Source organism: Culex pipiens, chromosome 3 (assembly GCF_016801865.2).
Source record: "Culex pipiens pallens isolate TS chromosome 3, TS_CPP_V2, whole genome shotgun sequence".
NCBI classification, from domain to species: domain Eukaryota; kingdom Metazoa; phylum Arthropoda; class Insecta; order Diptera; family Culicidae; genus Culex; species Culex pipiens.
This window is the reverse complement of record NC_068939.1, coordinates 117,765,185-117,792,981: the sequence shown is the minus strand read 5'-3', so window position 1 is coordinate 117,792,981 and position 27,797 is coordinate 117,765,185. Positions and strand designations below refer to the sequence as shown.

The 27,797-nt window shown below is 35.6% G+C and overlaps 1 protein-coding gene across 1 annotated transcript in view; it reads left to right on the top strand.

Moving 5' to 3' along the window:
* Window positions 1-27,797, top strand: part of LOC120417894 (serine/threonine-protein kinase GG21441-like) — a 265,616-nt gene that overhangs the window by 26,441 nt on the left and 211,378 nt on the right. The gene's annotated exons all lie outside the window — the stretch shown is intronic.

Genomic DNA, 27,797 nt, shown 5'->3' with positions numbered 1-27,797 from the left:
TAGGTTTCCACCACGTGGCGTAGTTTTGCGTTTTTCTTCTAGCTCGGAATTCCCACGGGGGAATTTCAAGCGCACTGTGCGCTCCCAGGCGGGTTGGATGGGGTGATATTTATGACAGGTCATTAAGCAAGTGACCTGTTTGTTCGAATATAGAGCAGGGAGCGTGAGCTGTTCGTAAAGATAATGCGGGGAAAAATGTCACGTCAATTTGGATTTTTCCATCGGTTGACAGCGTTGAGAAATGTGTGGAATTTATTTTGCGGCTATCGGCAGGTTGCATACCAATAGACAACAATTTTAATGGTTGGATAAAATGCTTGTTAGTTCGCTGACAAATTTCCTTAGTATTTATTTTTATCGAGAAATGCTAAAGCATCTCTGGAATAAGCTGACTTCATAAAAGTTAAATTTTAATATTTTTTTATTGCGCCTTGCAGCAATTTCTAGAGTTTTGTGTCAATCGTGCTAGGCCTAGATTTTTTCATCACACTGCTTTGCAGGACTGAGAACTGTCAACTTTGCGCACTTTGCACCTCAGTAGAGTGCTGCGAGATTATTTTCATCACAGTTGGCAAACTGAATTTCTATCACACCATCAAAACAAAACAAGTGCAATGCATCGACTTCTGACCCCAATCTAGTCACCAAGCTGTGGTGGCCGGGGCAGTTAAATCTTGAGATGGTCAGATAAAGGTTCTTGGATCGATTCTTATAGTTGAAACTTTTGTTTTTTTTGCTGGTTATTTTTTCTAATAAGCTCGAGGCCATAATTATATCGGCAATCTTGTTACCGTTGGTCACAGTTCTTGAACGAACCTTTACTTATTAACATAATTCCTCAACCTACAATACTACACACTACACTAGCAGCGAAGGGATTTGCGTACCACTGCAATTAAGACAGGCTCGACAGCGCTGCGTCGAAACTGCATCAAAAATGGGTTGGATTGGAAAATGGTGGAGTTTCCTTCCGGAAAAGATTAATAGGGAGAAGTGGAATTTTATCACCGATTGCAAATATCGGAATTTTTTGCCATTCAGGCGTCGGTGTGGTTAGTCATGTGTCCCAGTGTCAGTCCCGTTTTCGTACTGGTCACGCTCTGCATCCCGGAAAAGGAAGTGCCCCGGCGGAAGTCAATAATCCGCAGGACCTCGGCAACCCACGGTTTTTGGTCGGTCCAGGCTTGTGAGTGCGTAGGGGCCATTGCCTGCATCAAAACGTCCACCATACATCTCCACCTCTGGCGGACCATCTTCACTTCTGGCTCGGAACGCGCCATCATCGTCAAGGAGGTTCCCCTCTCGGTTCAACCGGATTAGCCAGGTGCTGGGTTGGCCGATACCGTCACTGAGAGAAGACGCCTAGCCGCGCGGAAGCCCAGCAACACCCGCTCGACATCCGGCAGCGGAATCCTGCTCGAAGCAGCAACAACAGCCATCAGCCGTTATTTGACTCCAAAGATTCACCGCAAGCCAAGATGCCGGCGCAACACCACTGCATCCCGGCACCAAAGACCGCGATTCCACAGTCGGAACAAGTCGGAACACACTTTCTCTGGGCTGGACGAGCTTTCTGAACTTCCAAAAATAAATAAATAAACAGCCTGCCATAGCAACGGATATCATCGTCATCACTGTGAAGAAAAATCACTGTGATGAAAAAATACTGTGATGAAAATAATTGCGCAAGACTCTAGTAAAGTGCAAAATGCGCAATATTTGGCTATAACTTTTTGGGATCAAAGAAGGCATTTTGCATCGTTGATTTATCCATACTAGTCTCTATACAATTTCGGCATTTGTCCGTACCAAAGTTGTAGGGGGATGGGGGTAAGACGGCATCTTAGGAGAAAGTTTCATAAAATAAATACAACAGATTGTTTTGATCTCAGACCATATTGTTTTCACAAGTGTTTATTATACTGAAACCCTCTTTACACAGAGCGCACACTCACTACCAGACGTTTGGTTTGATAGTATTGTCGATTTTCTCGATATCAATATTGCTCCAACTGTCAGTAATTTTGTCCCTTCAGGAAGATTGCCTTGAATTTTCGTTCTATAATTTGATAACTCCCGCTCTCGACGGTCCCTTTAATATCGACAACGAGAGTTCGTCACTTTTTAGTTTGACAAACAATAAAAGTGTCAAACGAAAAAGTGACCAACCACCGGGGGTTGAGCGTATTGTATTGAGCTAAATTAGTTGGTATGGTAAAAAGTAGAGGTGGGCAAAACAAGAGCGAGCCGCTCAAAGAGCCGGTTCACTTAAGAGAGCGAACGAGCTATAAAAAAGAACCGTGGACGTTTGGCATAATGGACGTTTGGCATAATTGACGTTTGGTATAATTATTACTGTTTTTTGTTTTTTTTTTTATAAGTATTTCTGATTTTTACATATGTAAATGTATTGTTTTTTAACCATTTTTATATTACTTTAAGAGATTATCACTTGTTTCGAAAAATTAGGTATCTCTATATTTTTTCCTTTTTTGAATAATACACAATAAAGCATTTTAATGGAAGATGAGAAAAACCCTTCAAATCTTCAACAATGGAAACAATTTTGCTTTTCTTTATATTTTGCAATTAAGTTTTTTTTTTGCAATTTTGCCATCTTTTTTATATTCAACTTGAAGAACGGGAATTCACTTATAGATGTTCTCCTTAAACATTTCTATCACTTCTGCAATTTTTCTCTGTGGGTTTATTTTTTTTCGCAATAAATTTATTTACGCAAGTTCCCTTCTTTTATTTTTTCAAAACCAATCTTAAAGACGGGACAATTTAAAAATAAATAAATGCTAATTAAATTGATTTTTTGAATAGATGTAGGTGAAAAACATAAAAAATAATGCGATTGTCAAACATTTAAAGAGTAGCAAAATGTCAATCTTTAAAGAGACTTTTCCTTATATGAGTTGGTTTTTATATCAAAGAAGGGAATGTTTTATAAACAAACCCAATTTTCAAATATTCATAAAGTGTTTTTTCAGAGATGCGCCCTTCTAAAAGTTGAAATTAAAATAAAAGAAGGGAAAATTTCATAACAACTCATTTGCCAAATATTTAAAGAAAGAAAAAATGTACATCCATTAGGTTAAATATTAAAGAAGAGAAAATTGCATAAAAAACAATAATTGCAAAATATTGAAAAAAAAAAAAACAAACTGCACAGCTTTTGAATGATTTTGCCTTCTTTTAGTTTTAAAATAAAAGAAGAAAAAATTGCTTTAAAAAACTTATAGCATTTTTTAAAGAAGAGCAAAATGCAGATTTTGGTTGAATTTAAAAAAGAAGGGAAAATACTTACACACAACACGCAACACAATTTGCATCACTGTGTTAGGTTGAATTTAAAATAAAAGAAGGAAAAAAATTATACAAAAAATTAGCAGCAAAGTATTTCAAAGGAGAAATATCTTGATATTATATAAATTATTTTTAAATACATTTTTTTAGGAAATTTATGAAAAAATGCATTTTAAAGCTTTTTTAAGGTGAAGCCGTTGATCATTTTCGAAGAAAATTGATCATCACTATAAAATATTCTGTATTAAATTCAATTTTACGAATTTCAACACCAAAATGAATCAGCATGTGCCGGTTGTTGCCTTCTTGAAGCCACTGAAAGAATTTTTGATCGAAATCAAATGTGCATCAAAATTTATATAATTTTGTGGCACAGTCATTGACGTCCTAGTTAGCAATCATTGATTAATGACGATTTCCATAACTTTACAAGGAATGGGATAATCCTTACCAAAAGTAATCAGCATGTGTAGGGCACTATTCTAAACAACTTGTTGAAGGAATTTTGTCAAAATATTAAAAGCGACGCAAAATTTATATCTTGGAAAAAAAAATCATGACAATGATGGAAGTCTTCACGTTAAAAAATATTCAAAAAAGGGGAAAAATATGGGGAAAAAATGACAAAGATACTTGATTTCTGTTAAGTTAGAAAATAGGAAAAAAAGCTTTACACTATTATTCTACATTATTGCATTATGCCAAATGGGGTACACCCAGCAAATCGGGGGTCCAATTTTACATAAATGTCCCTTTGACACCAAATTTCTATCTCATCACCGTTTCAGGCTGCAAATTCACCTCTTATTTCACATGTTCAAAAATGAAAGGATTCGTAACGCCCCTCCGTCACGAGATATTTAAAAACGGACCTCGGATTCGTGTTCAGGGACAAAAGTTACCCCTAAAAGTTCCACGCAAATCGAAGAGGGGTCGGGGCAACTGCTGTGTGAGTTGGCGGAGAATTATCCAAATGTAATCTTAAATATATTTCAATGTTTGTAAAATTAAACCAAATTTGTCAAAATTGTTGTGTACTTTTTAAGTACTTTTTGATAAAAAGGGCAGGTTAAAGAGTGTTTTTTTTCGAAATGTTTGGGCGGTCTATTGAAACTTCTCATCAATTTATTTCATTATTGGAACATATGAGTTTTCCAACCCAGTTACTTAGTTTTCTTTAACGTTACTCTAAAAATGTATGATTATCCAAACAAAATAAAATAAATCCATCACAAATCCGAACACAAATTTGAGCATTTCAAACTGCTTATCTTGGAAAATATTTCCAAAACCCTACCCTAAGCCTATAAAATCCTGGAAAAAAAATATTAAAATCAAAAATTTTGGTTTTCTAGACATTAGCAATCAGAACATAGGTAAAAAAATCGTAGAATCTTTTCTCAACATTTTTTTTAACATCTAAAGATGCAATATAACGTCCTTTTGAAATGTTAGTCTTGATTTAAAAAATTGTTATCACGAATGTATTGATTTTGTAATCAATAGTTTGATTTTTTGAAAAAAAACGTATTGATTCAAAAATTCATAAATCGGTCAAAGTTTTTTTGCACATTCTGAAATTTTTGAAAAGTTTGCATTTCATAATGTTCCCTAAAACATACATGTACCGTAAAAAATAGAATAAAAATAGTGTTTTTTGGCAAACCAAGTTTTTGTGACAATAAGTGAAAATAATAATCAAGGGCCAAACATTGAATATTACGCCCATTTGAAATGCTAGTCTTGATTTAAAAATTTCAAAAAAATTTTTTCGAAAAGGTCGGAAAATTTCACGAATTTTTCATGTATTAAAATTGAAAATCGGACCATTATTTGCTGAGATATGGTCATTAGAAAATGGTGAGTTGTTTTGGTGAGATTAAGAAAACTTCAATTTTCGTGTTTCTTTTTCTTAAAGCGGCTCTATCTCAGCAACCCGAGGTCCAATCTTCAATGTCTCTTAGACAATTTTATAGCAAATTTTCTGAACTTTTCAAAAAAAAAAAATTTTTAGATACGGTCACTCATGGTTACTATTTTTAAAAATTTAAAAACTGCAAATATTTCGCTAAAATCGAACTTTCAGTGGCTATATCTTGAAAACGGAGCCCTTTATCAAAAAATCTGTAAAGTACTTTTCGATTGCAAATTTAATTTTGCATTAAAAAATAATGTCAAACTTGTTTTTGCATGAAACTTCGATTTATTCCAAAAATCACTATTTTTTCAAAAATTCATAACTCGGGGGCAGATTTTTTGACCATGTTTTTCTATGGCTCAAAAGTTGCGGATTTTTGTCCACTAAAACATACAAAAAATCTCGAAAATCAAAAAAATACATATTTTGAGAAATTGAGTTTTAGTGAAAAAAATATTGCAATTTTTTTCCGTGTACCTATTTTTTCTCAAAAGTCCTCAACAATACCTACAACTTTGCCGAAGACACCAAATTGATCAGAAAATTCACTCAAAAGTTACAGCTGTTTGAATATTTACATACCATTTTTGTATGGACACGTTAACGTGAAGACTTCCATCATTGTCATGATTTTTCGTTCAAAGATATAAATTTGGCGCCCCTATCAATATTTGGACAAAATTCCTTCTACAAGTTGTTTAGAATAGTGCCCTACACATGCTGATTCCTTTTGGTAACGATTATCCCATTCCTTGCAAAGTAATAGAAATCGTCATTAATCAATGATTGCTAACTAGGACGTCAATGACTGTGCCACAAAATTATATAAATTTTGATGCACATTTGATTTCGATCAAAAATTCTTTCAGTGGCTTCAAGAGGGCAACAACCGACCCATGCTGATTCATTTTGGTGTAGAAATTCGTTAAATTGAATTTAATATAGAATATTTTACAGTGATGATCAATTTTCTTCGAAAATGATCAACGGCTTCACCTTAACGTCATTTTGTCACCTGAGGGCTTTTGTTAATTTGATTTGGTTAACCGCGGTGGATTTTCTTGAAATATTTCGAACTGTCAAAAATCCACCAAAGCATCTACCACATTGATCGCACAAAAATCTGTGGTAGAAAAGTATCCTCCGGTAGATGCTTTGGTGGATTTTTGACAGTTCGAATTATTTCAAGAAAATCCACCGCGGTTAACCAAATCAAATTGACAAAAGCCCTCTGTTGAGCTTCGCAGATCCCCGGTTTTGATTTCAATCTTGAGGTTTTCAATAAAATATGAAAAAAAAAAAACTCTGTGCTCTTAAAACCGTTGTCCCTTTTCATATTGTAGTTCCGTTTCGTGCGGTCAATATTTTGGCAAAAGGTAATTCCATATTAGGGTTACAAGAAAAAAGAAAAAAAAAATGATGATGAACATTAATTAATGGGGGTTTATGAGTAATAACTTGTGACCCTGGCATGATTCTTCAAGCACCAATAAGTAACTGTGCCACTTTTTAGCCAGATCGGTTAAGGTTTGTCCAAGTGTGAGATTCTTGTAGGAAATTCAATTCCCTACAACTTTGTCCAAGGGTGTAAGAAGATCCGAGTTAATCCTGAAGATTTATTAGCCTATATCTTTCTTTTGCAAGAAAGGCCACCAACCATTAAATGTTTCTGTATCTTGAAAACGGTCAAAATTTTCCAGAGGATTTGTCCGTATGGGCGGGGCAAAGTTACGTATATATTTATATTTTTGCTACGTCAACTCCAAAATTTCCAGCAATTTTACCCTGCGCAATTGCCCGACGTCGGGCGTTTGCTCTCTGGGTCAAAGTTGGTCGTAATTTCCCGGAACGACCGTGCCAGCATGGCTGCACGTAGATTTCGATGGACGGTCGTCGTTCACCCACAGACATCCACAGGATGCAGCAGAGAACCCAGAAATCGGGTTACGGTTATGGACCTGCAGCAGCAACGGCAACCATATGGGTTGAAAAATAATGCGTTATTGTGCCAGAGCCATTCGACGTGTGACTCGTGTGTGCGTGTGTGTGAGCGAAAAATGCACATGTGGTCGTCCCCGGAATGGTGGCGCCGGACCTGAGAGGATCTGGGTTTGGCACGTTGATTACGGTCACCCACGCTCCGATATGATGAGACAATGCGAAAGGTCGCTCGCCGTCCGACATCGCCAGTGGGGGTGGTTTCTGATGGGATAGTTTGTCCTTCAGGGCGGATGTCCTTGTGTTTTTAATAGTTAACACGATTTTCTATGTTGGTCGTTTAATGCAGGACGATTGCGAGGCAGGTTGTGTTTTACTGAAGAGTGCACGAGAGTGGAAATTAATGGAAAGCTTTGTTTGAAGATGACGAATAGAATCAGTTAATTGATTTCTGGATGACCAAACTCAATTAAATTGTTGTTACCAACATTCGTTTCATCCAATGTCAGTAGGTTACGCGCCATTCTTGCAGTTGGACTGTAGAGCTTCTACCAGAGTTGTCAGCAGATTTGTTGGAAAGTTTCTCACTTTGAACAGATCTGCAATACATTCTTTAATGTAAAGGAAATGTTCTGCAAAAATAAACTTTGAACTGCAGGGGAAACTTTTTCTTCCCTGAGGCAAAAATTCCTCCGAGCTTCAAATTTAGAAGAATTTTGCTTAAAAAGACTAAACTTTTCAAGATGTTTTTTTCTCTCTCCTCAAGCAACCCCACCTGTACACACAACGCACGCACGGGTAGCTTGAACCTTCGCCGAAGGATGCCATCCATCCAAGGGTGAGCCAATTTCGTGACCCCCTACTCCCCATTCTCCCCCGAAGAATAAAACCGAACATTATTTGCTAACTGAGCACGTAACCCCACGTGTCCGCCCCTGGGTTTTCGGTAGACAAACTTTTGCGAATAAGCTCACTAACTGCTGGCCTGGCCTGGTGCAACAACGATTGGTCAAAGTAGAGAGCCTGGATCTTATTAGAGAACGGACATCTCAAACCAAAAGTACCAATCGAAGCACGAGAACTGTCAAACGGAGGTACCAATCGAGAAAAATCCTTTGTCTTATGCTCGTTTGGTACCTCCGTTTGACAGTTCTCGTGCTTCGATTGGTACTTTTGGTTTGAGATGTCCGTTCTCTAATAAGATCCAGGCTCTCTAGGTCAAAGCCGTAATTTGGCAGATGGACTCGGTTGAGCCAAATATTTGTAAACTCGATTACGAGTTTAAGGCTGGGAATGGGCAGATTCATTGGGAGAAGAGCTTAATTTTTGTTTTGGGGACACGAGGACAACTATTTCGAATTGGAGTTGTGGATCGTTTCGTAAGTGAAATTATAAAAGTTGTTACAGTTTCATCGTATTCGAGGAAATTTTAGTTCAGTGTGCAGTCTGCACATAGACAGTTAATTTCAAATCACTTAAAACTACGAATTAACACATTTTACAGTCATGAATCTCCCCAACTGAAAATATTGGACAAAACCATGCACAGCAAAAATACAAAATGTTATTCAATTGCAAATTTCCTAACAAATATCATTTCAGTTTGAAAAATTTTCATTAACACGAACCTTTGTTTGCAGAAATCAATAGTCTGTATTGTTCAAGAGGAAGACAAAAAGGTATAAAACCAGTTCATAACAATGTGCATTGTCCGCTGTATTTGCACTTCATCAAGAACATATGTTAGTGGGACTGGTAGCACAAACACAGCAGTACATTGAGTAAACAAAAGTGCATTAATGTAATTGTTACAAATGCATTTATGGCACTGGTGTTTACCGACTGCTTGTGTTGAGCAACGACTGAAAACTACAACTCGTTGAGTGTTACCTTAAGTAAATAAGCAAGAAAGAATGGAAGATTGTATATTCGATATTCCTAACGAAAACAAAAGAGCAATTCCAGCTCAAATCAGGAATTTTTCTAGTACTTTTGTACCCGATCCTCTCCGATTTCAATGAAACTTTTTAGACATGTTATCCTAGGCACGGCGTGTTTTCTAGAACAAACTTATCAGGAAAAAATAGTCATCGCTACTTTTAAAATGTGTCTTATAGGAAATTTTCTCAGCTTTCCAATGCTTCTAAAAGCGAAATGTGCGAAATTTCTGAAATATCTATATTTTAAGTTTTTTGGTTTCAAATTCCATTATTATTTATTGGAAATTATAAACTGACAGTTCAGAAAACTTATCAAATGATGTGTTTCATTTTTCATTTACTCATCAAAATGTGCAAAATAAGACAAGAAACAACTTCGTAGAAGGTCGCAAACCGCTAAACATTTTAAAAATTATGTTTTGTCTGAGTTTTTAAAAATATGGGATTTATTCAGAAATTAAAATCATAAATCCGTGTAAAAATATACTTTTCACAATAATTATTAGATTATTACATTTTTTGTGTACAAATATCACGTGTCTGCTCTGGTTTACCTTGTTCAACCTAAATTTGGCAGGTTTGTGATTGTTAATGGTATTATTGAATTTTAATGAATAAATTTGATATTTTCTTAAGCAAACATTAACCAGGAACATGAATACAAATATGATTTAAAATCAAAAATGTACTACATATTAATGTTTCAAGCTTCAAAAGTAAAACTTTCATGAGTATAAAATGAAGATAAAATTTTATAAAATGTTGACTATTGTAAATACACTTAAAAGTAGCAATAAAACTCGAGTCATCCAATGCAAACTGCTGAAAACACCGTCACAAACTTTTTTTTTGTTTGCACAAAAATTAAATATTATTTTTACAAAAAAATCAAATAGAAACATTTTTTCCAGACTATTTGATCAAGAATCAAGAAATATATAAAACATTTAAAAAAATATATGAGATTGAAGATGAGAGTCTTTTAAACTTCTAAAATATTGCTAATTCCTTGATCATTTAATACAAAAAAAAAAAACTAAAACAATCATTTCATACTAATGAAAAGTATTTCTCCTAGAGCTTGCAACAGTAGTTTGCAAGTCAATTTCGGGTATTCAACATAAAAATCTTGTAATACCCTATCAATCTCAAACCTGCAAAAATTTTGGTTGTATCAGCTAATTTCAAGCTGAATCAGAGCAGACCGGTATTATTTGTACACAACAACTATGTAATTATCTATTTGTTCTTGTGAAAATCATATTTTAATAAGGTTTTGTAATTTTAATTTCTCAATAAACCTTTAAACATTTGATTAAAATTTTATTTTTTAAATGATTAGTGGATGGCATCATTCTACAAAGTTGTTTTTTGTCTAATTTTATACATTTTGATGAGTAAATGACACATGAAACACATCATTTGATAATTTTTCTAAACTGTTAGTATAAAATTTCCAATAAATAATAAAGGAATTTAAAACCAAAAAACTTAAAATATAGATATCTCAGAAATTTCCCGATGAAATATTTCGCTCTTAGAAGCATTGGAAAGCTGAGAAAAAATCCTATAAGACACATTTGAAAGTAGCGATGACTATTTTTTCTCTTTAAGGTTGCCCAGAAAATACGCCGTGCTAGGCCTATATAAGCTATTTTTGTGAATATGTGTGTGTGTAATAAGTGTACTCTAATCACTGGCACAACATGCTGAATATCTTCTACGCGAAATGCCAAACAAGTTCTTCTAAAAGAGGAGTTAGAGCGGATGCACGTCTGCTTACGTAAATATTAAAACGAGTCAAATCAAAAAACTTCCAATGGCAAACGTATAGGAAATTGGACGACCTTTCCGGTAAAAATATTTTCGATACTGAAAAATCAGTCTGTCATTTAGAAATTGCTTAAAACCATTAAAACCCCCTCTTTTTCACATTTTTATTTTTAAAACTGCTGTATCTCTACAAGGATTGGACATAGGATAGTGATCAATATGGAGACATTAATGTAAAATTGTCTGGGAAATCTATACCCACTATCGGTTTTTGAAAATATTGACGTTTAGACCACTTTTCAAAAACACAGTTTTAGTAAATTATTTATGTATTTTTTTAGGAGAGACTTACTATTCTGCATTTTTCGTGAGTCTTTTTGTAACATCTTAGGCTATTTCCTCAAAAAAATTAACGAAAAAAAGTCGTAACATCTCCTTAAAATTTAACTTTCAAACTTAACAATTGAAAAATCTCATGGAAGTGGCGTGTGTTTTTCTTTCAGTGTATTTTTTTAGAAAGCCCGTCAAATTTCCCACAAGTTTGTCTTTGACCATTTTTTGATACGATGCAACAGCTTTGAGTTACAGTAATTTTTAAATTACAAAATACAAAAATTATTTAAAACACTTACGCCCTTCTTAGATGTAATTTTCGAGTACAACTGACTCCATATACACAAAAATGGCTTATATAGGCCTAGGATAACATGTCTGAAAAGTTTCATTGAAATCGGAGAGGGCCGGAAAGTACCAGAAGAATTACTGATTTGAGCTGGAATTGCTAAAAAAAACAAACAAACAAAAACACTCCAGATCAGTGGTTACCAAACTGCGGCCCATCGAGGTGTTTTGTACGGGCCGCGGGCTGTTCTTGTAATAATTATGGAATCCGGCCCATTTAGGATTTCTCGTATCAAGTTATTTAAGAAAATTACGAATAAGTTTGCTTTTGTAAAGAAAAAAGCACAAAAATCGGGTTCCGTTAAAAAAAGTATTTCAATAAAATGAAATCTAAATACAATTAATTTGAATTTTGAAACGGAGTTACAAATAAACTCAGACAAGCATGGTTCTGAAATTTTTTCAGGAAAATCCCAAGTGGTTCAAAGAATTCAACCCTCGATTCAACCTCATTTTTGTATTTGCTTGTCCTCAAATTGCATAGAAATTTCGGGTTTTGAAAGAATGAAACATAGGTTTTAAACCAATATTTTCATGTAAAATTTTATTTATTATCCAAACAAAAACATTTATTTGATGATAAAATTATAAATAATATGTTTTTTTTTGTTCCTGTATTTTTTCTTATCTTTTTGTAATTTTTAATTAAATTAAAAAAAGTGATTTAAACTTATTTTATTCTGAAAATGTTTGTTTCAAAATTAATTAAAATTATAATAAAATATTTGAAAAGTTGCAAATTATTTCAAGCCAAAAAGAGTTTTCAGTCCAAACATGTTTGTGAAACTACTTTCCAAAAATCTTAATATTGGTGAAACTTAATTTAACTTAAATTAAAAAAAAGGTTTAGATTGAATGAAAATATTTTTTTGCACAAAAAATGTTATTAGAATGAAATGTATAAGCAAGGATTGATACGGAAGTATTTTTTTTTGAAAAAAATTAAAATTGAAAACTTTAAAATACATTCAAAAATCATATGAAAAAAATGTGCAAAATATTAGTTTATCAAAATTCAGCTTTCTTACTATTGAAATTTGACAAATTTTAGTAATTTTTAAATGTTTTTCACATGCGGCCCTCAATACCACGACTAATTTCAAAATGGCCCGCGAGGTTTAGCTGCCCGAGCATGGGTAAATAACAAGGGAAATGCGTAATAATACCTTTCTCTGATATCACCCTGGACCCTTTAAAATTTATCTTAAGGATTATGCAAGAGCAAAATGTGGTATCATACCAATTTAAGGTATTGTTTTGATATTGCAAAATTGCAGAATTTGTCAATGATCGAACACCACATTTTGGTATTGTTTTGGTATTACAGTATTTTATCAAATTCCTCTGAAACTATGGGAAAATTTTGACCAATTTTGACAAAATAATTAATTTTGCGCTAAAATCATGTCTCAAAGCGAATGCTTTCATTCAAAACCGGAAATTTCAAACTTGATTTTAAACATTTTTGATATACCCCCTATAGAAATGACTTGAAATTGTGGAAAATTTTCTAAGTCAGGATGGCACATTTTGGTATTATTTGAATATTGAAAGGTTTCATCAATTTTCTCTGAAACTATGGGAAATTTGTTAAAAAAAAATTACGAGTTAATTATTTTGCGCTAAAATGACTTGAAACCCAAAAATGTTAAAGATGATTTTAAAAATTAGTGTGATATACTCGTTATATTTTTTTTAAAAACGTTGAAATATCTCTAAGTCGGGATTACCAAATACATTGAAAAACGAGTCAATCGACAGATTAATGAATTTTGGTGAATTTCAATTCAGTTTTATTTTAATAATACTTATTTTTCAATCTTGTTATTTTTCAGAAGCTTCAAGAACTTCAAGCACAGGCCGTTCATCAATGACAAATGCATTCGGTGTGGTGAAGAATATCACTAATAACAACATGGAATCATCAGGTGAGTAGATTTGGCTGTTGCATATGAATAATTTCCGTTTTTTCACTAACTGCAACAGCTGCACTAAAAATGGTATGAAAATACCAAATTTTGGTATTACTTGTTCAAATACCAGCGACCATAATGTGCTCTTGGTTGCCCAGTAATAGATGGTAAAATACCATGAAATCATACCAAAATCATCTATGTGAAAGACCACAGAAATACCAAAATATGATTTTCCAAGGGCGCGGGAATACCTAAAAATAAAACCATGGCAATACCAAGTTTTGGTATTCAAGCAATGTTCAAAAATCCAGAAGACCTCAACTTGGTATTGAAATGGTTTTATTTTGAGGTATTATTTTACCCTTGGAATAACATTGTTTGGCATTGTTGTGCCCTTACACATACAAGATTTTGGTATGATTTCATGGTATTTTACCATCTATTACTGGGCAACCAAGGGCACATTTTGGTCGCTGTTATTTGCCCAAGTAATACCAAAATTTGGTATTCCCGTGTTATTTACCCCTGCTCGGGTGGCTGAGGAACACTGAACTAGATTATCCAGCGTCATTCAGACACGACCGCTGAGTACGCTGGGAGTGGGTATGTTTCCCCTAGATCTTGAATGGAAAATGTTTTGAAGTTTGTAGAACGAGTGACCTTTCTTTTTACACTCAGCCTTTTTCTAGCACAATTTTTATGATAATGTTTTCCCGCCAACGGGTAATAATTTTGAAATTTTCCACTGATTTATTGGTATCCACCCCCGAGAAGCGTATCAAGCATCCCACTGCTCAACAGAGTGGTGTACTAAACAAATATTGCCCTCTGGCACAGTGCTTCCGAAGACGATGATGATGGTGACGACGATGGCTGTACGATAACGACGACGATGGCTACCAGCAGTCGATACCCTCTCCACATGCTGGCAACCAGAATTTGCCAAAGCGACGAAAATGCCAACTATGCCAGGCACTTGCGTCACTTTCCCAGAAATCTTGACTATCGGAGAAGCATCTAAAACGGTCTAGCTGACCTCGACCTAGATTTTAATCCCGGCAATTTCCTCGACCTTTCGATGCTTTTCCATCATCGCACTTTCCGCCACTCTCATATCCTGCCAACTTTTGGCCAAACCATGTGGCCGTTTTGCAATATTTCTCCCTCTTCCGCCGTCCGGTCCGGTTGGTCGTCCGGAAGAGATACATAGATCGCGCGTACCGCGTGGTTAGTCGGAACATTCCGTTTCGAGGAAATCCTTGCAGCTCGTGAGCTCTTTGCACGAGATTACGCTGGCAATCACTATCATCATCAGTGGTGGATCAGAATGGGTACTCACAGTTTATTGAGAGTTCTTTTGCGCTGTACGAGTGTCCTGTGTGCACCATATTGGATGAATATCCCGGAGGTGTAACGAGAATTGTGATGTTGTTTCAGAAAAGGTTTTCGCTTGGCAATTTCAAGAAAAGATAATTTAGTAGCCATAGCAAAAATCCAAAAGGGCGACCCATAAACCAAGAGGGTCTTTTTTAAAATTTAAGAACTTTTCAGAACTTGTGCACAATTGATTATGAAAACAAGCACCTCAAGTTTCCTAGGCCACCCCTGCCTTAGAAAGAACTCACACACGGCACACAGTAAACGTTTCGCGCTCCTGTCTGCCCTTTGGGATCTTCTGCACCTCTACTTCAGTATACCTTCCACCTGCGGCGACGCTGAGTGCGATAATGGATTTAATTTATTGTTTGTTTTTCCCCCTTTTTCCGTTTCCGGCGCTAGTGGCAGAAAGAAAAACGGCTCTCCACTTGAATGGCCCCGCAGCTAGAGATTCCGGTGATGGTTGGAAAAGATCAGCCCCCATGGAACTCCAAGTTCTTGCGAAGAGCCATCGTTTGGATAATTGAATTTAAATTTTCATCTCTCACTTTTATTCATCCCTTCACATTTGCCTGAAGCACTACGACCCCTCACCAACTTGAGCGATGGCCGACTTTGAGAGATTGAACCTGCTGTCATTCCGTGTAAATTTGAAGAGAAAAACAAGTGAAAAGTAGAAAAAAGATGATTTCGTTGACTTGGCTCGCTGTTCTACAGCGCTCTTAGCCGGATCATCCCGGACCTGTATGTGTGCCAAGCTGGGTCCTCTTATCAGGGGCGATTCCGTCGAGGGCACCCTGAAAAGGTCATCATCGGCGCGGACCCGTCCGGCCCCGAGGCTCGCGGACGGTGATTCGTCTTCTTCTGTTATCAATCACGTGTTCAGACGGGCCCCGGGTGCAATGGCTGCGTTAATCTACTCGTAATGTGTTTGTTGTTTTTTTTTACGCCGTAAGTAGTTTTTTGTTGTTGTTTTTGTTTTTATACTAAATTGTGAGTTGACGTAAAGGTTTAGAGACACGCATTAATCAAAATCATGAATAAAGGTGCTGTTTTGAACTGTAAAGTATGTCTGCCTTATGTTTTTTTTTTTTGTAAAAAAAATGACAAATGGTATTTCGAGAGTCGATTATACGTAGTTTGAAAATAGGTAGGTTTATATGGGACTTCAAATAATCGAATCATGATCGAAAACAATGTTTTTCGTTTTTTTCTTTACTGTTAACATCACATTCGAGTTGTCTGACCCCTATTTTAGTGAAAATTCAATGATTGATTGTCTATAAAATCACCAAATGCATTTTCTCAATATTTTATCATCGCCACCATCTTGGAATTAAAAATTCTTAATCACTTTACTATAGTTGTTCGGATAAATGTCCCATATGCATTTTCATCAATCTTAAGTTTATGATGCAGTATGGTTCAAAATTGTGTGCTCTTTCAGAAAAAACTAACTTAATCCACCTATGTGGTTGGTGCCTTCCTCACTCTTTTCCAACAATGGGTGATATGTAATATGATGGGTTTGGACACAAATTTGGTCCAAAAAACACACATATCACTCAAGGGCTCATAAGTGGCATCATAAGTGGTCAGAACTCGAGACAGGGTTGCCAGATCTTTACTGTTTTGGACTCGTTGGAAAGGTCTTTCGATTACCTAACCAACGATGGGTCGGATGATGGATCCGGACATAGTTTACATACATTTAGGTGAGATCCGGCTTCAAAAAAGTACATAAATATCACTTAAGTGGTCAGAACTCGAGACAGGGTTGCCAGATCTTCAATGTTTTGGACTCGTTGGAAAGGTCTTTCGATTACCTAACCAACGATGGGTCGGATGATGGATCCGGACATAGTTTACATACATTTAAGTGAGATCCGGCTTCAAAAAAGTACATAAATATCACTTAAGTGGTCAGAACTCGAGGCAGGGTTGCCAGATCTTCAATGTTGTGGACTCGTTGGAAAGGTCTCTCGATTATTTAATCAACGATGGGTCAGATGGTGGATCCGGATACTGTTTACATACATTTAAATAAGATCCGGCTACAAAAAAGTACATAAATATCACATAAGTGGTTATAACTCGAGACAAGGTTGCCAGATCTTCAATGTTGTGGACTCGTTGGAAAGGTCTTTCAATTACCTAAATACCGATGTATAACATGATGATGTTTGGTTCAGTTTACTGCCATTTATTCATCTTCCGAAAATATGCGAAAACAAATTTTTATACATAACTTTTGAACTACTTATCGAAACTTCAAACATTTCAATAGCACCGTATGGGACCCTAAACCAAGTCGAATGCGACTGATTTGGTCAAAATCGGTTCAGCCAGTGCTGAGAAAACTGAGTGACATTATTGGTCACATACACACACACATACACACACACATACCCACACACATACCCACACACATACACACACACATACACACACACACACACAGACATTTGTTCAGTTTTCGATTCTGAGTCGATATACATCAAGGTGGGTTTTCGAGCTTTAAATAAAAAGTTCAATTTTAGAGCAGGATTATAGCCTGACCTCAGTGAGGAAGGCAAAACCATAAATATCCTAGACATTTGTAAAAAACGTAGCCTTAGGTGTGGAACTTTGTGTTTTTCTCAGATTGCTGTTTTTGCATATGGGACACTTATGCGAAAATGGTCATTTCAGAGTAGTTTAGAGGTCATATTTAGACTCGACAATTAAAAGTAAGACAGCAGAAAAAAAGGTTTTTCGTAACTCGATCATTCCAAAGAAAATTTTTCCAAAGCCTTCGGATAATTCGGTTAATCGCGTCTGGACTGTACCTGGATGAGTTTCTAGTCAGCTTCAAGAATGCAATATTTACTTGTTCAGCTGCCTACTTTCAAGAAGTTGTTGTCAAATAAACATCTAAGATGAAACAAAGTACTTTTACCCCATTACACCTAACGAATCAGGATTCAGATTTGTAACTGGACGTATCCCAAGTAGTTTGTATATTTTGAGGTACATTATCGGCAATTTCAAGAGAACTAATTTTTGAGCAACCATGCGTCTCCTTTAAAAGAAGAACGTACTTTTAAAATTTCTGCTGACATTATGTTATTGACTGCTATGCAAAAGAATAAAATTTAAATGTTTGCTAGGATCTATAAAAAGGATGAACTATAAAAAGTTTTTTTCATTGTTTTTTTTTTATTCAAAAGTATTTGTCTAAAAAATAAAATAAAAATATTATTTTTGAAAGTTTCGTGCATCCTGTTAGTGTTCTTTGCGACGTTTAAATTAGGAAGTTTTACTAAGCAATTTCGGATCAAATGTTGCCACACTTCTTTCAGAATTAGTTTTATTTGTCGTTTTGTTTTCATTTTCGTCACCAAAAGTTATATAAAAAATGCTTCTGGAAACTCTAAATTGGCCTGTAGGCAGGGTTGCCAGGTTGCCAGATGTAAAGATTTATCATTATCTGTGCCAGATTTAACATTTTCTACCAATTTCGAACATCTTTTTGATTAAAATATACGAGTTTAGTTGGAAATCGAAAAAATAGTATAAATTCATTGAAATTAGAAAGTAAATTCTAGCTTTTTGAACCGAAAATCCATTTGGCCATCAGAATGTCCTCCGTCCCTTTTCCCATTTAAAATGAATAGATTTTTGTCTGCCAGATTTTTATTCAAATGTTGACCTCAATTCTGCCTGCAGGTTCAAAAGTTGGGCACCCCTGCTTTAGAGCGGGTCAATTTTCCACATTTTTGTTGTCATTTCAATCACTCTGAATATTGAAAGTACCTTAATCTTGTGTTTTGCTAATTAAATGATTATTTTTTGAGAGGTCTGTGTATTTTTCTTAAAAGATTTGTATTTTATCTGTATCATGTCGGATTCGGAGCCATAGAACAGATTGAAGCTTTTCAATCATATTAAATCTAATCTAATATAATCGAATAAAAGCGCATCCAGTCCGAAGAAAGCATCCTGGAAGAATAACAATTGCAGTACATCCGAGTTGCCCCGGTAATGCATAGCAAAAATTTAAGCGGCCAGGCCTACTGCGTTGCATTAACTGCAGAGACAGATTCTGTGAACGGATCACATTTCACAGAATCATCAGGGGAGGAAGGATGCGTGGACATACCGTACCAAACGCTCCGAATCAGTTAGGTGTGGTGTGTTAGTGTACATTGGCAAATTGTTATATTTTAAGGGGGAAGTGGAAATGGCAAAATTAGGGTTGGGGAAATCGGGATTGGGGAATGGGAAAGTGGGAAATTGGGAAAGGGGTAGGAGGGTTAATTTAATTTATAATATTATAATATAGGGGAATATAATCAAATATTAAATAATAATGGAAAGCTCTCACCAACAAACAGAAAATCTTTCAAAATATAGTCCGGTCGGATGAAGTGGAAGTGTTCTCTTAGCACCGAATATCTCCACTCTCAACAAATATTTCCGGATGATTCGCTGTTTCAAATTTCACAATTTTTTTCTTGAAACATCATCCGCCATATCTTTTCGTGTTCCTGAAGCTTTTCAATCATATTAAATAAAAATTAGGTATATTACTCAATAGTTGAAATTTTTAAATAAAATTGTCTGAAAAAGTATTTTATACAGATATTTGTGAATTTTTGGATCAAAAATCTGTGAAACATAGATTTTCTGTATATTTTGCATGGCTACTTGTAAATATCTTGTATTTTTCCTCGAAAATCGGCTAACTTTATGTGTATGAATCGTTGTAAATACATCCGCCTACCTTTGAATAATCCACGTGATTTGTGAATGGAAACGAAGTTGACTTTATAGCTGTCGGCCACCATTGCTAGTACCAACCACTAGTGTCTTCCTTTTATCTACAAGGACTTCGCCGCCCTGGGCTCCTAAGTGTATGAAAGTATGGCACGGAGCGACGGCGCCGAATACACATATTTACACAAAGAATTTAAGAGCGCCCGCCGCGGGATTCGAACCGGCGACCTCTGGATCGTGAGTCCAGTGCGCGGTCCGATTGATCCACACGGGCGGGGATTTGTGAATGGACCCTTGAGCAATTCTGTGTTTGTGAAAAGTTACCGGGATCGATTATGAAGATTAGTTAGGTACAAAATGCGGGTTGGATGCTCTGCCTTCTGACGCCTAGGTTCGCCTGTGGGTTTTGGAGAAGACTGGTTAGCAATACTGTTGCACAAATGACAAATTTGCATAACTTAATATTGACACAACTCACCACAACTTTCCATCCTCAATGCGTGGCGCGATAAATCCAATATTGTTGTGCGTTTGACCAGCGTGGTCTAATTAAATTTGCTGCTTCAGTATTCATCCTGATAGAACGTTAATCCGCCATATTGAGCAAATAAAATCAATACTGTTTACCACCCCACATACGGATTAAAATCGTCATTATGGCCGCAATCGATTCCGGCAAAAAATGTTTTCCGCTTGAAGGCGGTGTTGATTTTTCCATTTTGTGCTGCTCATTATGGCAAGCAAAGAGAGCAATTTACGTGCGTTGGGCTGTTTACAGTGAGGTAAACAATTTATTTGCAAAACGGATTGGTCACATATGTGCCGAAGGTTAGCACGCTACGTGTTGACAGATGGTGTGATGATTAAGGGAGGTGGTTTACTTAAAAAATTACGGTCATCGCCATATTTTAAAAACATTTTAAAACCTGCAATCACTCTCCAGCAAATCATGGGTATGCAAAAAAAAAAATGGGCATACATTATTTGCTCAACAACTCAACAACAGTTTTCGCGAAGGCCATGTATTCCCTAGCCAAACCACCATGACACGAGTCACCAACAGAAGTAAAATGTGCCGGCAATATCCACCCACCGGCGACCGTGAGGACCTCTGCCATAAACAGGTCGTAAAAGGACATGTTTTTATAGTGCCACGCGAACTGCACATTCCACCAGCCCCACCCACTGCTGCACTGTTTCTGTGTTGAAACTCGGAAAACAATGGGCACTCCTGCTGAAAGGTGTCCAAACACACACACACACACACACATCATCCGCTCTGACAGATGCCTCTGTCAAGTGTTTACACACTTTGCACAATGTAAAATTTGTTTGTAATGGCACATCAAACCAGAGTGTAAAACGTCTCAGTTCATCCCGTTAAACAAGATGGCGATTATGCAAACAAAGGTCATTGTAGGATGAAAAGCTCTAGAAATTAAACAGCGACTTCAAACTGTTTAACGAAACAAAAACTTGTGTGTTTTCGTTTCCATCTGAAACGAAACCTTTCAAATAGGTGCCATCGAGAAATATATTGTCCCATTATTCCCACAAAAGCCAACGAAATGCTCCGAGCTCCCAACAAACCGGAAAGCCGGAAAAACGAAGCACTATATACACTTCCGATGTCAAACCAAAATGACAATCGGAAAGGCAGCATAAATATTAATCATTTTCATTCGCCGCGCTCCTTTTATTGTGTCCCATTATTGCAGCCATTTGTAACGGCACTCCTCCTAGTGAGATTGAGTTTAGTAGTGGCTTCCCATTTTCCTCATAGTTATTCCGCTGATTGTTGAATATATTTTTGATGTGCGTTCCGTTTCCACTTTGGCCCCATGCTTTACGGTGGTGTCGTGTGATAGCTGTTCAAGCTCATGTCAGCTATCAGCACACTAAAAGCATCTAATTTTCTACGTGATCTGGAAAGCTCATTTTCCTCCGGAAGGGGAAACGTGGAATATTTTAGAGGCAAGTTTTTCGTAGACAAGAAGGGGTTTCAAGAGACTTTAATATAGAGTTTGATTTTTACGAGAGAGTAAAAAATGAGGCTATATTTTTTCTCATGGAAAAAGTCTGCGAAAATTTCAAGAAACTGGTGTTACTGCTAAGGATGCGTGTCATTTTTTTAATTATTGCTTGCTTAAGAGGTTACATACATGTAATAAATCTAAAAAAACATATTTCAGATTTTTTCAAATCACTCAAAATATGTTTTCTTATTACTACTGAAAGTTTCATTAAAATATTTCATGATTAGAGTGAGTAATAGATGATATAAGTTCGGAACTTTTCCGGGCGCAAAGCGAGCTGTCAAACATTCTGAGTGTTTTTCTCAAAACAACGAGTTGATTTACGGTTGCCACGACATCTGGAAATTGGATGGACCAAATCGGCTGAAATTTTGGGTGAAGATTCTCAAGACAAATACCGTGTGCATAATGAAGCCCGATTTTTCAATTTTGTTTAAAAAAATACAAAAATCAAAAACTGACAATTTTTTTAAGGAAAATATGTAAATATTTTTTTGTTTTATTTTTTTGAAAATCGGCCTTTGATCACGAGACTGATTTATCGAGTCTTCATAAAAAATTTGATCCAATTTAGCCAAAGCAGTGCAGAGATATCATGGCACCCGTTTTTTTGAAACGGCTAGCTTCAAATAGCTTCAAATAACTGATTACCATCAACCAGGCTTTTTGCACCGAGAATTTTATTACACACAAAAGTTACGAGAACTATCAACATAATTTTTGAATTTATCCCCTGAAGTACTGCGTAAAAAAATATTTACAACATTTCAATTCGGTGTCTTCGGCAAAGTTGTAGGTATGGATACGGACTACACTGGAAAAAATGATACACAGTTAAATTTTTTTGGTGATTTTTTATTTAACTTTATGTCACTAAAACTTGATTTGCAAAAAATACACTATTTTTAATTTATTTTTTTATTTTTGATATGTTTTAGAGGACATTAAATGTCAACTTTTCAGAAATTTCCAGGTTTTGCTAAAAATCTTTGACAGAGTTATGAATTTTTTAATCTTCAATACTGATTTTTTAAAAAAAATCGAAAAATCGGTCGCAAAAAATTTTCAACTTCATTTTTCGATATAAAATCAAATTTTCAATCAAAAAGTACTTCAGTGAAATTTTGATAAAGTGTACCGTTTTCAAGTTAAATCTAATTTTAGGTGACCTTTTTAAAAATAGTCGCAGTTTTTCTTTTTTTGAATAAGTGCACATTTTTGGCCACTTTTGAAAAAAATATTTTTGAAAAGCTGAGAAAATTCTCTATATTTTGCTTTCTTGAACTTTGTTGATACGACCCTTAGTTGCTGAGATATTGCAATGCAAAGGTTTAAGAACAGGAAAATTGATGTTTTCTAAGTCCCACCCAAACAACCCACCATTTTCTAATGTCGATATCTCAGCAACTTATGGTCCAATTCTCAATGTTATAATATGAAACATTCGTGAAATTTTTCGATCTTTTCGAAAAAAATACTTTCAAAATTTATAAACCAAGACTAACATTTTAAAAGAGCGCAATATTGAATGTTTGGTCCTCTTGAAATATTAGTCTTGGTTTAAGAGTTTTTTTTCGAAAAACTCAGAAAATTTCACGAATATTTCATATTTTAACATTGAAAATCGGACCATTCGTTGCTGAGATATTGACATTAGAAAATTCCTGTTTTTAAAACTTTGCATGGTAATATCTCAGCAACTAAGAGCCGTATCAACAAAGTTAATAAAAGCAAAATATAGAGAATTTTCTCAGCTTTTCAAAAATATTCTTTTCAAAAGTGGGCAAACATGTGTACTAATTTTGAAAAATGAAAAACTGCGACTATTTTCAAAAAAGCCACCTGAAAATGGATTTAACTATCAAAATTTCACTGAAGTACTTTTTGATTGAAAATTTTATTTTACATCGAAAAATGAAGTTGAAAAATTTTTGCGACCAATTTTTCGATTTCAAAAAAATCAGTATTGAATAAAAAATTCATAACTCTGTCAAAGATTTTTTGCACAACCTGGAAATTTCTGAAAAGTTGGCATTTGATGTCCTCTAAATATATCAAAAAAAAAATAGTGTTTTTTTGCAAATCAAGTTTTAGTGACAAAAAGTTAAATAAAAAATCACCAAAAAAAATTTACCGTGTATCATTTTTTTCCAGTGTAGTCCGTATCCATACCTACAACTTTGCCGAAGACACCAAATCGATAAAAAACTCCTTCAAAAGATACAGATTTTTGAATTTTCATATATCATTTTTGTATGGCCAGCTGCAAAATTTGTATGGAAAGTTATATGGACAAACTAATGATGCAAAATGGCTTCTTTGGGCATACCGAAGGCACCAAAAAAGTTTCAGTCGGATTAAAAAATACAAAAAAAATCGAATGACCGAAATCGGAGAGAACTGCTCTTATTTAGAATGTTGAAAATTTGGTATATTTTCAATTTTTTTTTCCTATACAGTCCAGACTCGATTATCCGAAGCCTTGATTATCCGAAGCTTTGATTATTTAAAGTTTCGATTATCCGACGTTCGATTATCCGAGGGTTTGTATTAGACTTCGGATAATCGTATCATGAACAAAAAAAAGTTTATAGTTTTTTTCTTTGTATAATTTTTAACATCACATTTGAGTTCTACGACCCCATTTTAGTCAAATTTGAGTTGTTGATTGCCAATCAAAAAATGAAATGCATTTTTCAATATTTCATCACCGATATTTTGGCCGCCATCTTGGATTTGAAAATTCTAAATCATTTTAGCGTAGTTTAGGGGCGACAATGAAAAATCAGGCAACAAAAAATAGTAGTTTATGCAACAAGTTGCAAAAAGAGGATTTTTTCAGCACGAGTCGTACATTTATCCAACGAGGTTCACCGAGTCGGATAGATACGAAGAATGCTGAAAAAATCAAGTTTTGCAACGAGTTCCATACAACATTTTTTGCAATTCCAAAAAACACACACTGAGTGAAATTTTATGTCAAATTTTCATGTATTTTGTCAATAAATCGTTTAAATCAAAAAAATGTTGAAAAGTGTTACTTTTCGAAACAAGTGCTGAAAAGTTCAACTTTTCAGCACCCATTTGAAAAGTGTTGCTATTCGATTCTGTTATTTTTGGTACAGAAAAGTAGGCTATTTCGTCGTCCAAGAATGACAGGAAAAGTAAGTAGTTTCACGACGGAATTGCAAAAAAAATAGTTTTATTGATTCGATAGTCCGAAGTAAAATTTCTCCGAGACATCGGATAATCGAAATTTTGTTTTGTCTCGTTGTCTCATTTTTTATGGTCGAGCTTATGTATGACCCTTAAACTACTTATTAAGAAATCAACCATTTACATTTGACTGAAATGGGTCCGTCGTACTCGAATTTGATTTTCAAAACACGAAAATGAAAAAAAACGAAGAAAATGCCTGTTGTTCTTTTTGTGCCTTTTGTGATTATAATTTCCGAAGTCCCATACAAATCTTTAGGGCAATGCGTTTTATTAGGTTTAGAGAAAAGTCGTTTATCTGCAGGAAAAAAATACACAGCAAATTCTAATGTTCGTTCGGACTACTAAAATTTTCAGTCAGTTTTTCGCTGCATTTCAGTTAAAATTTGTATGGAGCTGTCAAAGTTTGCTGAAATTTCACGAGCTTTCAATTACTGAAAATTTCAGTTGTGCAGATTTTCAGTAAATTTACCTGAATTCAGTAATGAGGAATTGGTGAGTATGTTCATAAATTAATTGTTTTTTTTTTGTTGCAAATTTGTGACAGTACCATAAATATGATAATGTTTAGCATTTTGTACTACTTTTTATATTTTTTTTTATTTTTTTGAATTTTAGCTCGACCTTGACGAAACTTTAAATAAAATTTGTGTGGAATTTCAATGTTTGAAGATATCCAAAACTCGGTTTTGTATTCGGCCTGCACAATTCTTTCGATTCAAAGGCAATTTTGTTCTCGTTTATTTTTTATTATTTTTTTTCAATCATATTTTATGACATTTACAAACATAACGTAACTTTCAGTGATAAGTAAAACTATTTTTCATTGTAATTTTGTTTCAATGACGAAAAATTACTACACCTTTCGAAAGCTTTAAGCAATTCAACCCTAAGCTTTCCCAGGATAAACTGTCCCTTTAAAACAAACAGGTTCAACGTTTTCACCCACGTTTCAACCTCCCGATCGCTCACCGTGAATTATGCTACGATGCTAAATACTCTTTGTTTGTGTGTGCCGAGAAGAGACCTTAATTTCCCGTCCCCCCTTCCGGAACGAGCCCTCACTCGATTATGTGCCACCGTGGGAGGGGTGCGGGGGAGGACAAATCGATAATCTATTTTTAGTCAAAATGCACACTGACACAAAAGCATAGCCACACACACACGTACATTAAAACATAAAATATATACCATTTTTCCACGTTTTCCCGCCCTGCCGTCCTAGACGTGGGTTTCCTCCCTCCTGAACTGCACGTAAAAATGGGTTGGGGCGGCCACTCCGCCAAAAGCACATGAATAATAAACTTTCAGCTGTTCAACAGCCGCATCGTTGGCGGCGACGGCGAAGTGCTTCAGTTCGAGGACCAAAACCGACCAACGGAACCGGCCAGCAGTGCAAACAATCGAACCGGACCAAGTTCAAGAGTCCAATCCTCCCCCTTCCCGTCGTTTGTGGGGCATTTCGGCCAGTATTTATTAATTTTGTTTACTCACCGTTCCAAGCCCACCAGTTGTTGTTCGCTGAAGGTGGCTGCCAGATTTTGGACAGATTTGGGAGGAACGTCACGATGACGATATTTATGATGCACGAGACAATATTTATGGCAGGGAGGAGGATAGTCAACTCTTATTTCATGCGTCAGTTGGGATAAGGGATCGTGAATGAACTACGTGGCCTTCAAGTTTCAACACCCAAAGTCATTCAAACTTAATGTTGAAAAACGTGTGGTTTTTCTTTGGTGCTGGCACGTTTCTTGAACCGAACAACCAAAAACTTAACAAAAACTATCAGATTAATATAAACAACAGATTTACAATGCTTGTGATTATTATACTTCTTGTTTTTTGCCCAAAATATTTTCTATGTATTTGTGGAATTCCAATAAACAACACCGCAAAAAGATTTTTTTTGGAAAAAAAAATCCTCAATGCTTGAATATTTTAAAAACTAGTGATTACAACACAACAAGGCAGGTGTAAAATGCATTTTGAGTTTTTTTTCAAATCGACGCTGTCGTGCTATCTTGTCGCACCCGCCATTTCGACGTTCCGAGAAAAATGCGTTTTAATGTTTTACCTTGAATGGACAAAAACTAGAGCCCACAATGTAAACAATAACAAACACGTATTGTTTGGCTGAGCATTCTGTTTATTGTCCCGAAGTTTGGTTAAAGTTGGTTGCTGGAGTCCCGAGTTATAATTAAAAATGTTTACGGTGGTCTAACTTGTACGTGCGTCAAACGCGTTCTGACCTGAAATCCCTTTGGTCAGTTGTCGCACTTACATCAATTTTCAGGGAGTGACAAGATAGCACGACAAGACTGAAACTTCTTTCATATGAAGAGCGCCAACAATGCACCGAGTTTTTTTTTTGGTTTTTATTAAATATCTTAGGATTGAAATCGAATTTTGGGGATCTGTAAAGGTCAATAGGTGAGGCATTGTTAGCTGCATAAAACGGCGTACTTAACTCAGTTTGGCCCAAAAGGCACGTGCGACAAGTTAGCACGACGGCGACGAAATGTGAATACCATATTCTGGTTTTTCAAATTTTTTATTTTATTTTTTTTTAATTTTATTCCCCCCCCTCCCCCTCGACTTTGGCCAGGGTCGAGGGACATAAATTTCAAAAAAAAAAAAAAATTGCAACGGCCAGAAGTTACCCCAGTTTTTGAAATAAGCTAGTTTTTAAAGCACCACTTAAAAAAAAACTTGTTTGAAAAAAACGTACCTGTACCTTGTGTGATCCAGCCCATAACTTCATCATCCCGGTACGAGAATAGAACTCACGACCTCTGGATTGGAAACCCAGTATTCCGCTAGTCGGAACCCATCCTCTACCGGTCAGTATTCCCAGTGAGAAGATTTACGCTTTGAAGGGATCTGACTTTGCCGGGCCAGACAAGAATCGAACCCATCACCTTCCGTTTGT